The sequence below is a fragment of the Aptenodytes forsteri genome, unplaced genomic scaffold, assembly GCF_000699145.1.
Source record: "Aptenodytes forsteri isolate BGI_AS27 unplaced genomic scaffold, ASM69914v1 Scaffold55, whole genome shotgun sequence".
NCBI classification, from domain to species: domain Eukaryota; kingdom Metazoa; phylum Chordata; class Aves; order Sphenisciformes; family Spheniscidae; genus Aptenodytes; species Aptenodytes forsteri.
This window is the reverse complement of record NW_008796063.1, coordinates 2,289,491-2,301,980: the sequence shown is the minus strand read 5'-3', so window position 1 is coordinate 2,301,980 and position 12,490 is coordinate 2,289,491.

Below are 12,490 nucleotides of genomic sequence, written 5' to 3'. Positions count from 1 at the left end.
AAGACCTTAAAAAAATCAGAAGGCATGATTCACCATTTTCACAATCAAAATACACAAAGAACTGTAATCAATCACGGTAGGCCTATACAATGCCGACTACGCATATCTTTCAGAAGTCAGATTTTGCTCACAGCAAAACTCCCCTGTTTAAAATCAACATTATCCTTGGAGATCAAGCATAGAAAGAACGCTCTAATCTCAGTAAGAAAAGTAAACAAACTATAAGGAAGAAAGTTTCAGCCTTCTAAAGCTAAGTTATTCTTCTAACAAAGATTACTGCTGGCATGTATATGACCTGTATACAAAAGACTAAGCATTTAATATCACAAAAGCCCGCTTTGTTCAACAGATGTAACCTACACATTCTCACTCTAACAGGACACCAGAGAGGTAAAACACTAATTCCAAGCCTTTCAGATTTTTATGTATTTCACATTTTTAGAATATATTTTTCTTTCTCAGGTTATCACTTCAAACTTAAACACTATGCAAATACCTAAACTTAGTATCATTTAATAAAGTATCTCGAAAATGTTTCTGGTTTAAAAAGTTAAAACAAAACTGATTGGAGCTCAGCAGCTAAGTACTTGGGAAAAAGAGCACATTGAAACACACAACCAACCATTAACTGTTGTGCACTTCTTCAGGTACAGAGAATTGTCTTCATTTTAGTTCATTAATTTAGATCTGTTGAATGATAAATTTATCCAATATTGAGAAATTAACTGGGAACCAAAAAGAGCACTGGTTTTTTTTTTCTTCCAGTGTATTAATAATTAAAATCTTGAAGGAAATTATAAACACATGCAATTAATTCAGTAACTAAAGATAATAACACCTTTGTTGAATAAACTTGATGACTCTGAAGGGACTTTTTTTTGTTATAACGATAATACAGTTTAACAAAATGTTGTAGAAAAGTGTGGGGTTTGTACACCTTTAATCTAATTCCACTTCCCATCAAAATGCAGCTGGACATAATTGTGAATAAAAAGACCTTAAAAAAATCAGAAGGCATGATTCACCATTTTCACAATCAAAATACACAAAGAACTGTAATCAATGCACGGTAGGCTATACAATGCCATCATAATGATCACCAATGATTAAGGACAGAAAGCATTCTCCTAGCTACAGCTAATTATACTAAACAAGAATAGTATTTTTTCTGAAAAGAATACTGAAAAATAGAAACGTAAAACCAGATTAAAACTGATCGCTTAAATCAGGCTGCCCAACTTTGCTGATTAAATAAATTACCTTTTCATTATCAGTTTAGTCATAGAAACAAAGGACTAGAAACAACTTCCTAAATCAGGAGCCCAGTTCTCAACTATGACTGACAAAACACATAATCACTTAAAAACAGATTACAAACTCAGTCTTGCAGCACGTCAGTATTTTGCCCCCACGATCCCTACTGGAAGAATGTTCCAGGAAGATGTATTTTTTTTTCCTGATGCGTTTCAGGCCTTCTTATAGTTTTCCACATAAACATTTGCATTGTCAAACCAATCCACCTGTTCATGTCCTAGCACTAACTTACCATTCTTCCTTCCCAACTCTCCATCCCCTTCCCTGCTCACTTAGATTCAGAGAAAGCAATTGTCTTTTTATTCAGAGTAGATTTTTTTTATCATCGTCTGGTAAAACCCCTAACCTAGTAGTCCTTCTCTGAGTCTACTCCAGTTTGCTTTTACCCTTCTTAAATTGCGGAGCACCAAAACCACATGCAGTACCCCAGACGATGTCTCAGCAGGCCCCTATGCAGCAGGTTGCTCATTTCTGCAAGACCTGACCTGTGCCCAGTACTTTGTCAGTCACTGCATGTTGGCAGTTTAGAGATCCCACCATCACCCAACTCCACCCTCCAGCATTTTCAAATTACATGTTCCCACTTAGAGGAAAAGATATTCTGCTCAAGTACAACCTCACATAGATAAACCTCCAATTTTTACTTTTAAATCTCACTTTCAAAAATTATTATTTCAATTCCCAAGGTCCTTCAACTTTTGTTGTATAATCTTCCTTTGTACTAATTAAACCTCCAAAAATTCATCAACTGTTTCATTACCCTAATTTTAAAATTTGCCTAAGCAGATAAGATCTACTTCCCGTCTAGAAAAATCAGTTCTCTTATCAAAACCACCAGGTTAGCATGACACAATTTGGAAAGCTCATTTTGCACTTTAACATGTCTCACTGTTTTCCACCATCCCTTAGAATTTCTTCTGAAGTTTCACCTATAGCTGAAGTTAGACCAACGGATCTCTACATTTTAGAACTGGACTCAAAATTTTTCACATTTTAAAACCATCAGCATTTTCTCTGCTGTATCTATTCTCAAACAGTGTTACCTCCTATTCAGAAGATTGCCTTAGAAAGTTGAAGGTAAGTGTGAACTTCTGAGCAGGCTTTTCTAGAATCCTGCAATACAAATCACTGAATTGACTTCATTAAAATCTGCAATCTGTATTTATCATAGCCTTGGTAATTCCTAATTCCAAATTACCCTCCCCCTTAAAATTTCATTTTTTTGTATCTTCCTGGGCTAAAAATCACTGTCCTTATTGAAAGTTGATTACTTATACTTCATCCTGGTGAGCACAAAGCATTGCATAAGTATTTGTGCTATTTCGTCCACAATTTTTGCTACTTCTCCTTGGAGTCGATTTTGAAACCATACATTCCAGCAAATCAATCTCAGATCATCCTTAATCTCTTTTTTCTTGGTACCGAACAGCTGCAACTACTTTTTCCTTATTTTTCTATTTGCATGTTTCTATTGTCTGTCTTAAAGCATGCAAAGTCCAAGTCTGTTCGGGTTTTAACAATTCTCAGTTAAGATTAACTTTTTGATTGATAATGTGACATTCTTTTCTCAGTTCTTCCTGCTGTTTCTTGCAGGCTCTCTGCTTATTCCTAGTGGCCTTTTTGAGGTAAGTATCCATGCAATCCGATCACATCCTTGAGTTTTTCTGATGTTTGAAAGATTCCAATAGTGTTAACGTTTTTTAAAACAGATTCTCTCCATATTCAAGTCAGAGCAACCCTGTTTAGCCAAATTTTCAAACTATTTCCTTCTGAAATCTGAAACTTTACTCCAGATTTATGAATTTTCAGACATACCTCTATGTAGGATTTTTTGTTTTGCTGTATATGCCTGTGAATTTGCATGATTAAAAAAGGCCTAGCTGTAGAAAACATCTCACACTTATTGTATATACAGTGCCAGCACACCCATTTCTTCCGCTTCTCCCAGAATTTGAGTTGTCAGACTTGGTAATTCCTATCTTCAATGCGGCCAAACTGAGTTTCTGCTATAATTCTTGCAATCCAAAGATCTCCCTGCATCCTCCAACTTTGTATTAAAGGTACACACACCACTAAAAATCATGAGACTCCAATAATCTTAATAGGCTAGTTCCTTCTTTGGAAGAAATTAAGGTAGATGTATACAACAGTTTCTCAAGATTAGTATTTTAAACAATATATGGGCTGCATACTTCAATACACAACTTGGTTTGAAAGCATGAGTCTCTGTTTCTACAGTAATGCTCAAAGGTTATCTGGATCTTCAGTGTGGACAACTTCCCAAGTTGAGTATGTGTCTCCAGTCATTTCTTACATGGACGTTTCTCAAATACACGTTACTTTTGAACATGCATGAGTTAATTACGTTTTTTGCCCATGAGAAATTTTTCTCTATCAGATTAGGACTTTTTCTTGTTCCCCTTGAAAAGAACATCAAGTATTTCAAATGTATTTTATGGTTTCTTTGTGGGGGAAGAAAACACTGCAAAGATGATTATTCAGGGCAGGGTATCAGGTACAACAAAGGAACCACTGAAGGTTAAATACCAGAGAAATCAGAGTATGAGAGAAAGGATGTGCAAGGCTATTCCACTATCAATTGCCACAATTAAGTAAACACAGCTATCGGTTAAGAATGAAAATTTGAAGACCTTAACTGAAATTTACTTCTGCGAAGACAGCTTCTCCTTTAACCTGGCAGCTTCCCAGCTACTGTGTAAACCTAAGTCTTATTCTGCATTCTTCAGCAGTTAGCTGATATTTTTAGAGTCACACTGTTCAAAGTCTGTTCCGGGACACTCAGCATAAATCTGGGTTTAATTTTTAGTGAGCGAGTCAACTCTCCATTACTTTGAATAACAGAAAATTAAGATATCATGTATAACAAAGATTGTGAATTATACATGACATAATAGATATGAGCGCGAGTCAACTCTCCATTACTTTGAATAACAGAAAATTAAGATATCATGTATAACAAAGATTTTGAATTATACATGACATACTAGATACGGAGGTGTAACACCTAACAGCACAGAGTCAACACTGCAAAGCCACTTGGGTTTTGCAACGTACTTTCCAGCGCTCCAGACTCCAGTAAGACTGATTAGCTGACATGTGGCGCTGAACTTAAGCTGACTCTGTGAGAACTGCACTCACCAAACCCTTCCAGAGCACAGACCGCACCACACCGGTACCTGCTATAATCATCAGCATCTTCTAGTCCTACTGGCCTAGTAACCTCTGCCATGATGTGCGGAAGGAGCGGTAGCGAGACCATGTTAAATACCTACAGAGACCCACGCGTCTTGTAGAGCTGCTCCCTGGCTCCTCCACGGTGTGTGTCAGTGGCCCAAGTTCTGGGAACACAGTGCAAAATTTTCAAGGTTTATCCAGCAACATCTCTGATCCAGCATGTGTACAATGCTTCATCTAATGAACGCAACTGTACCGTTATCCTTGGAAGCCGTATGTTCACAGGCCTAGGCATTTATATCTGCACTTAGGTAATCTGCTCCCAAATAGCCAGTGGCTGACTGCATGCCATACTTTGAAGAAGTGGGCTTTGTATTCATGGGCTAATTTTTGCAGACTAGGATTAATACAATTAGCTAGTGATCGAGCATTGAGTAACCAGAATTTGTTTTCTGGTAAGAACGCATTATTTCCAAATCACAGTTTGGTTTCCAAATGCTGACAGATGCTAACAAATTATTAGAGTTTTGATTTTTTTTTTTAGTACTGCAGCCTAAGCACCTATATTAAAATGTTTAGGTTTTTCTAACCATGAAGCCTTTTTAAAAAACGTAGATATACAGGTAATCCAGCCAGCCAACCTTCACAAAGTATTTCTATCAGAACTCCAGAATAGGCACTGTACACCAAAACACCAGAGATTAAAAGGCTCACGGTTTAACAATACCTATTTTGCCATACATTTCATCGGTTCACAACCGAGTGGTTACAGTTACTAAAATAATATTAAAATTAATATAGCTACAGAAATTAGTTTCAAGTTTGTAGTATGAACGCCAGTGATCTTGCAATAACCAGTCAAGCCAGTTAAATATGGGTGTTAATTCCTGAAATTCAGAAGTGTGTCTACAGCTAATCTCCTTGCTTAATGCCTGGTGGTGAGAGCATAAGAAAGGAGGATGAAGCTAACCTTGTTCAAACAGGTGACTTCGCACTGTTCAAGGAATGGGACACTTAAATTATTATTCCAGTTCACTCTCAAGGCAGAGTGAGAAGAAAATATTCTACAGTGGATTTTAGATTATTCAAGAACCATGACGGACTGCTATTGTACTGTTTTTAGTCACCACTCTTAAGAGCAACATACGAGACACATTCTTCCTATGGAGGAAACAAAATGTGTAGTTTGGGTAAAACTAGTTTCAGGTTGTGCAAAACAAGTGGCATATAAGAACCAGTGTTGTTAATCACTCATTTGTATTTGATTCAGAGAATATCCATTGCAAACAGCTACTCAATTTAAGACTAGCAGCAGTGAAAGTTAAATCCTTATAAACACCAACATCTGTGTCATCGTTTATTGTTAGGACACATGCAACACTAAATAGGAAGGTCTAACCAATACAGTATCTTGCATTAAGGTTTCAAAACCCAAGCTCGTAACATTTTACGACCTACTGGGAAGTATGTATTATCTCCAAAGCAGCAATATCTGATATGGAAAGCTAATTAAGAGATCTACTACTACAAAAAATGAAAACTTTCCATCAAAACCATCTTCCATTGTCCCAGTGCCAACTGGTGAGGTTATCCCTATTTACAAATTGTTTGTGCAGAGAACAGCTATTGCTTGAGTGTAGACACCCCTGTCAGAGAAAGCTAATCTGTTTTTAACAGGGTGGTGGTCAATAGTTTGGTAGGATACAGCAGCAGCTAATAAGAAGTGGTGCAGATACCAAAGGAGCAGGGAAGCTGCAGAGGCAGTATTACAAGGCCAGAGACAGCAAGCTGAGGGCACTCCCCAGCATGGCCCCACTGGGCCTGGCTGGGTTTCCTTCCCCAATATAAGCTTCCAGTAGCTACATGCCCTCTTCTGCCTTACTAGCAGCAGAAGACGTAGTCTGAGCAGAGTCATCACCAGACAATCCAAGGGGACCATGTAAGGGAACAGCTCTGGTCCTAAGTCCATATTCACACAGCTGAGAGAGCAGGAAAGGGTTCCCGAGAGAGCATGTATTTCAGTTTCAACCACGGGTGTTTCCATGGATGAGATCCTAGCTTTGGAAAAATAAGAGTTGGACAGACTGACTCACCATTCAAAAGGATTGATATTACACACTGTATAATGATACTCTGTGTGGTATCCATACTGCAGAAGTCTCAAATTGCGACCCCTTTCAATACCCATCAGCTATTTCCAAGCTTTAGGATTTAATTTCTGGTTCAAAAAAAGTCATAATACAAATTAGTGGTGGTGAACTTGAGAGTCAAATCAGGAGGGGAAAAATTAAAGCATAACTGAAGAACAAGCTAATTTTTGGGAAGAAGTAAATACACATTCAAAATGTAAGAATTAGATTATTAAGTACAAACACCCATTTTCCTTCACTCTAATCTCCAATTCTCTTCATTTTGCAATTGCCCACACCTTAAAAATAGTGACACGAAGGAAAAGGGGATAATCTCAGGCTGACAAGTTGCTGTGGATGTATCCCTTCTAATGAAGAGACGTAAATATTTTACTTGCCTGAAAATGCCTTAAGCCACTGTTTAGGCACTACAGGTTTACATGGGAGGCAGCACTGAACGAGAGCGAGCTCAATGCATTTAAATACTAACATTAAAGCAAGATGATCATTAATGCAGTTAACTATCTCAAGTCTTAAGCCAAATTTTCCAGTTATGTATCTTTACTACAGGGTCCTTTTTTTCCATCAATAACTGATACTTACCAAAAAATGCTAGTGGATGTTTAAACCCCACTATATTAACAACTTTTCGTGAACATATGCATGGAGAACTAACCATTGTGTCAAGTGTTGGCAATGCTTTTCTCTACTGACGATATTGCCAACCGATTGAAACAGAACTTTCATTTTTCACTGTGGAAAAAACCTATTACCTTCTTCAGATGAAGATAATTACTCAACTGATGAAGTCCCATAAAGGAAGTATTTCAAATATTAACTTAAACTGAAACACTGAGGAGCATATACTTTATTTCCAATAGGTTTTGCATTATTACAACTATTGCTTTCAAGTCTAGGTCAAACCGACATTTCAGAATTATTGCATCAGTTATCTTTTTTTCTTCATGATGATATCTAGAGTAGTAGCATAAACCCCATTTTAAAAATAACTAGCTTTCCACTGCGAATTTTAGCAATACAGCAAAGCTCAACAACTCATTATGTGTCAGCCTATACTTGGCAAACACTGACTTTTTTGTAAGATTCTAAGATACAGTCCTTTGATCTACCCTCCCTGCATTTTAAGATACATTCTAAGAACCTCCATTCACCCCACCACCATGGGAAAGAAAAGGACAAAAAACAGGAACCGTGAATTTCAGAAAACAAATTTTACTATTAGCCACTGTTTTACTATGCATGGATGTTGGCAAGAAACTTCAGTTTGGCCATATGTAACACACTAATGCTTACATCCAAAGAGTAAGAATTAAAGGTCAGGTAGTCATTTAAAATAGATATATACTTTATAAGTTATTTTTTCCATGGGGCAGGGGTGTGCTTTCTTAATAGCTAATGCCTTGCTACAATATCACTCAAGTTCAATGGAGAAAATACCTTTCTATTTTTCTTTCCTGCAGTTGTTTTAACACCTGAAAGAAGCTAAATTAATTTGTCTTATGAAACTTATTTATTACGGACATCTAATATACTATTCTCATTTAAAGTTATAATGTTAAAACATGTAACTAAAAAGCCTTTGAGTTCAAGACAACTGGTTCAGATTTAGCCAGTGTCTTTTATTTCACCATATTATACTCCAATGAAAGCTATTTTGGGAAGAGAGAGGGACAAAGCTGGAGCAAAACTGTTTTTGCCATACAATTATGGGAATACTGCTATTATTCAGGCATCAGGAAATAGGAAGCGTCACAAAAATTACTTCCTTACCTACATTTGTTAGAAATAAAGGAAAGATCTTCTTGATCTCTGGTATAAATGCTTATGATGCCAAAATATTGGATGGCTTGAATCCAGGATATTAAAATAGTTCTGCCTTTTGAAGTCTGAATTTTGTTTTTTTAAATACTGATATTCCTTACAAGTCTAGAGATCGGCAATACTGTCTCTCTTACTCCACTCCTCACTACACTAGGCTTTTATCTACTAGCATAACAGCAGATATACATACTTATTACTCAGAACTGGGTTATGCAGTTGTTTTGCATCTTTTTAAATTCCTTTCTCTTACTAATGTTGGCGACACTTCAGGAGTTATTTTGGGAAGTAAAAGATATTGGGAACCCTTAACAACCGATGAGATGACAGTATTTTTCAGATGTCCTTAAAACTAATCTTTGCCTCCAAAATTTGATATGGAGTTTATAATATAAACTATGTAAGTAAAAGTTAGAAAAATATGAAGCATATTATTACAGTACCACCAGTCAACACTAAAAAGTTTATAATATAAACTATGTAAGTAAAAGTTAGAAAAATATGAAGCATATTATTACAGTACCACCAGAGTCAACACTAAACAAATCAAAGCATTTGATGAAAGCGATATTGAGCTTGAATCATACAGAAGTCATTTACACCCTCCTTGTATACAAAACATCACACACCATGTGAAAAAACAAACTGAACAGGAAACCCACTCTCTTATATTTATACAAGCTACTTTACATAATAACAGAAACTACTGATTTTATCCAGGTAAGGCAAGAAAGAAAACAACTTGCTTTTTTTCTGTAAGACGTAAGTGTTCACAAGCAAGTAATACATTTTGTTTGACCAGTTCAAGGGATTTTTTTGCATTATTATTGAAATGTCCTTTGTCATAAACCACACAGCCTCACATTCTGTTGGCGTTAAATTTATGCGATCAGAGATGTGTCAGATATATTCCCTCTAAGAAAACTATGTGTTGTTACATTCAGCCAGACACTTTTTACATTGCCAACTCTCTAGAACGTGAATACAGGCTATAAAAACGTATCTACTAGTAAGGAATAAACATGTTTAAGAAAAGAGGAAAGGAGTAGACTCATACATTGCAGGTTTATCCTACAATATCAGAGTTTTTCCCCCCCCTCTTTTTTCCTTTTTTAGCACCTTGAAATTAGTACATAGCATTCATGATTTCTCATCCATTCAGTATCAATACTAACCAAATATAAACACTGGCATCGATGCTTTCCTAAGAACTACAAATCCCCAAATTTGCTTAAATAAAATATCATCAAATTCTTAAAGTTTCAGTTCTAAACACACATGGTTTTGCTGCAGAACAAAAACATTTACAGCATCCTAGAAAGAAGGGAAAGAAAAGATGATGATGGGAGAAGAAACAGAGCATGCTGCTTTCATTCATGTAGTAGTGATGTCAATGCCTGCAATGGTAGTTGCTCTGACCTGTAGAGGCTCAAAGCCAGAGTGTTTTCACAGAAATCTCCTTTAAAAAAAGAACCTCTGGCAAATCACTAAAATATCCACAACAAAATAGCTTAGTAGGATAGCCAATTCAAGGAATCTATACTGGAAAAGGCTGAAAGGAGGTGGGGAAGGGGCAGGTGTCTTAAGAAGAGAAAAACATCTATCCATCAGAATCGTAAGCAGTCTCCAGCACATTCATGAAACAATCCAAGTCAGACTGCAGAGCCAAAGACAAACAGATCTCCTGCACTGGTGAGGAAAACAACAGGATTATACATAGAGCCTAAGCTCGCATTTTACAGCAGTGGGAAATGGTTTTGAAAAACTAACAAAAAAACTTAATCAAGTCGCTTCCCCAAGACTTGCATACTGATAACAACTATAAATAGCTGGAGTAGCACATTGTTTAACAAGCCGCAGCAAGATGGTCCATGTTTGAATTTCCGTTTTTGAAAAAAAAAAATCCCCCCCCCCCCCCCCCCCCCCCCCAAGTCCTCCATTATTACTGCAGCAGTCCTCCGGTTCAGCAATCAATTTTCTATATAGTACTATCACCGTATAGACCACAAACATCGTTTTTAGCATCCATACATCATGTACTAAAATGCTGAGAACAAGCAGGGAAACAAAGACAAAATCCTGCCCCATGGCATGCAACTATATCCCAAATTGTGTGAAAGCAGCTCTAGGTTTTGGGGGGTTTTTCTGGTAACCTTTTTTCATTTGCAAGACCGAAGAAATAGGGTATCTTATTACCCTCGCCTGCTAGAAAATGGTGCCTGTATTTCGGTAAAATAAAGCTGTTGACGTGTGCAATTGTGGTCATTATTAGGGCGATCACGTTGTTTTCATTCATTCATTCAGGATTTGCTAGAGGATGTCAGCTTCTGCAGCAGCAGCTGGCTTGACCTGGAGGAGGGGGAACAAATTCCTTGCAGCGCATACAGATTACAGGGTGCATTTCTTGACGGACCATTTATGATTTTTATACATTGCACTCATTAAACCGAATCAAGCCGCGTATGCTGCTAATGCGGTTCACTGTGAGGCAAGCTCAAACAAGTTTAATGACGGAAAAGTCATTCAGTACTAATTTATAGTCTGATTTATTAAGGCTAAAATAGCCCACAGATGAAGACGACTGAAACCACTTTCTAAAATTAAAATTTCCCCTCCAACAAAAAATTCATACATAATAATGAAATACTTCACAGCTTTGCAGTATTTTTCCTTGCTTGCAGGTACTGCCCACGTTCCTCCCTTTTCCATACACCTTAAGCACAGACCTTTATACACTGCACCACTACAATGTTTTCCTCCGGGCTCCCATAATTAAATAATTTACAGTATTCATCATCAGCACCATCACTATTCATATGCACCGATTTTTTTTTGTTTTGCCTAGTTTCCCATAGCATTTTCCAAAGGTTAAAGAAGGAGGAAAAAATGAAGTCTACATTTAGTATTTCATACAGTGGGAAAAATATGATCTTTGAAATTTTAAATAGAGCTTGAATGAAGCAAAACCACTGAAGCCCAGTTCCATTTTCAAGCATGCAAAAACTTCTGCATAAATAGATGATCTTTTTGAGAAATAAGTTACGAAGTATCTCTGTTCAGATTGTAATACAACAAATTTGGTCATCTGCATAAGCACAAATAACGTGTAAGGTAAATTAACTCCATGTGTAACTGGCAGTGACATTTTGCTCATTTGCAAAATGTTGCCCAGGTCCTAGGACCGTTCTGATGACAGATTTGCCGAAGTTACAAATACTACAGATTGTAAGGTTTTACTACACATTAAAACTGAAAGGGGGGAGTGGGGAAGAAGGTAACAGATTCCACTGCTACAAAACACGTTGGCAACCAACACAGACCACAATTTGCCACAGAAATTAAACACGGTAAGACTTGAGGGACAGAACAAGCACGGGGTATTGAACCACATAAAACGTTCCCAGAAAGAGATGATGTGCGGTACCTGATAACTACAGCAGGATAACATAGAAAGTGCATTTAGTCCAATTCATTCAACTGCTAAAGTGATGGGGGAAGGGGGGGGGAGGGAGGGAGGTAAGATGGCCACTGCCACTTTAACACATTCAATAATTTAACAGACAACCTGACGCAGGTTAAGTTGGACTTGCTGGGAATCAATTTTACATTTTAAACTTTACAGGCCTATTTTGGCTACGTTGTGGGGTTTTTGGGTTTTTTTTTTTTTGGTTTTGGTTTTTTTTACAGTCTCAATGATTCAATATTAAATATCACAAGGAGGCAGACTGTGTTACTTGTTTGTAAGCATCTCAATATGGGAATTTCCTTTCTGTTTTGGAGTTTGTGCTTGAAAACATTACATATTTCAAGCTAAGATGTTACAAAAATGCAAGCCTTTAAGAAACCGAGCTTGCAGAAAGGAAGGGCGTTTGAGGCTTGGTTTTCACACACACTTAAGAACCGGGTTGTGACACCCCAGATATAAATCTAACCCATTAACAACCCGTACTAAATAATTACACCTGTAGACAGGGATGCGGGTTAATTTTAGACTCGTCCCTCTGCTGCACAAA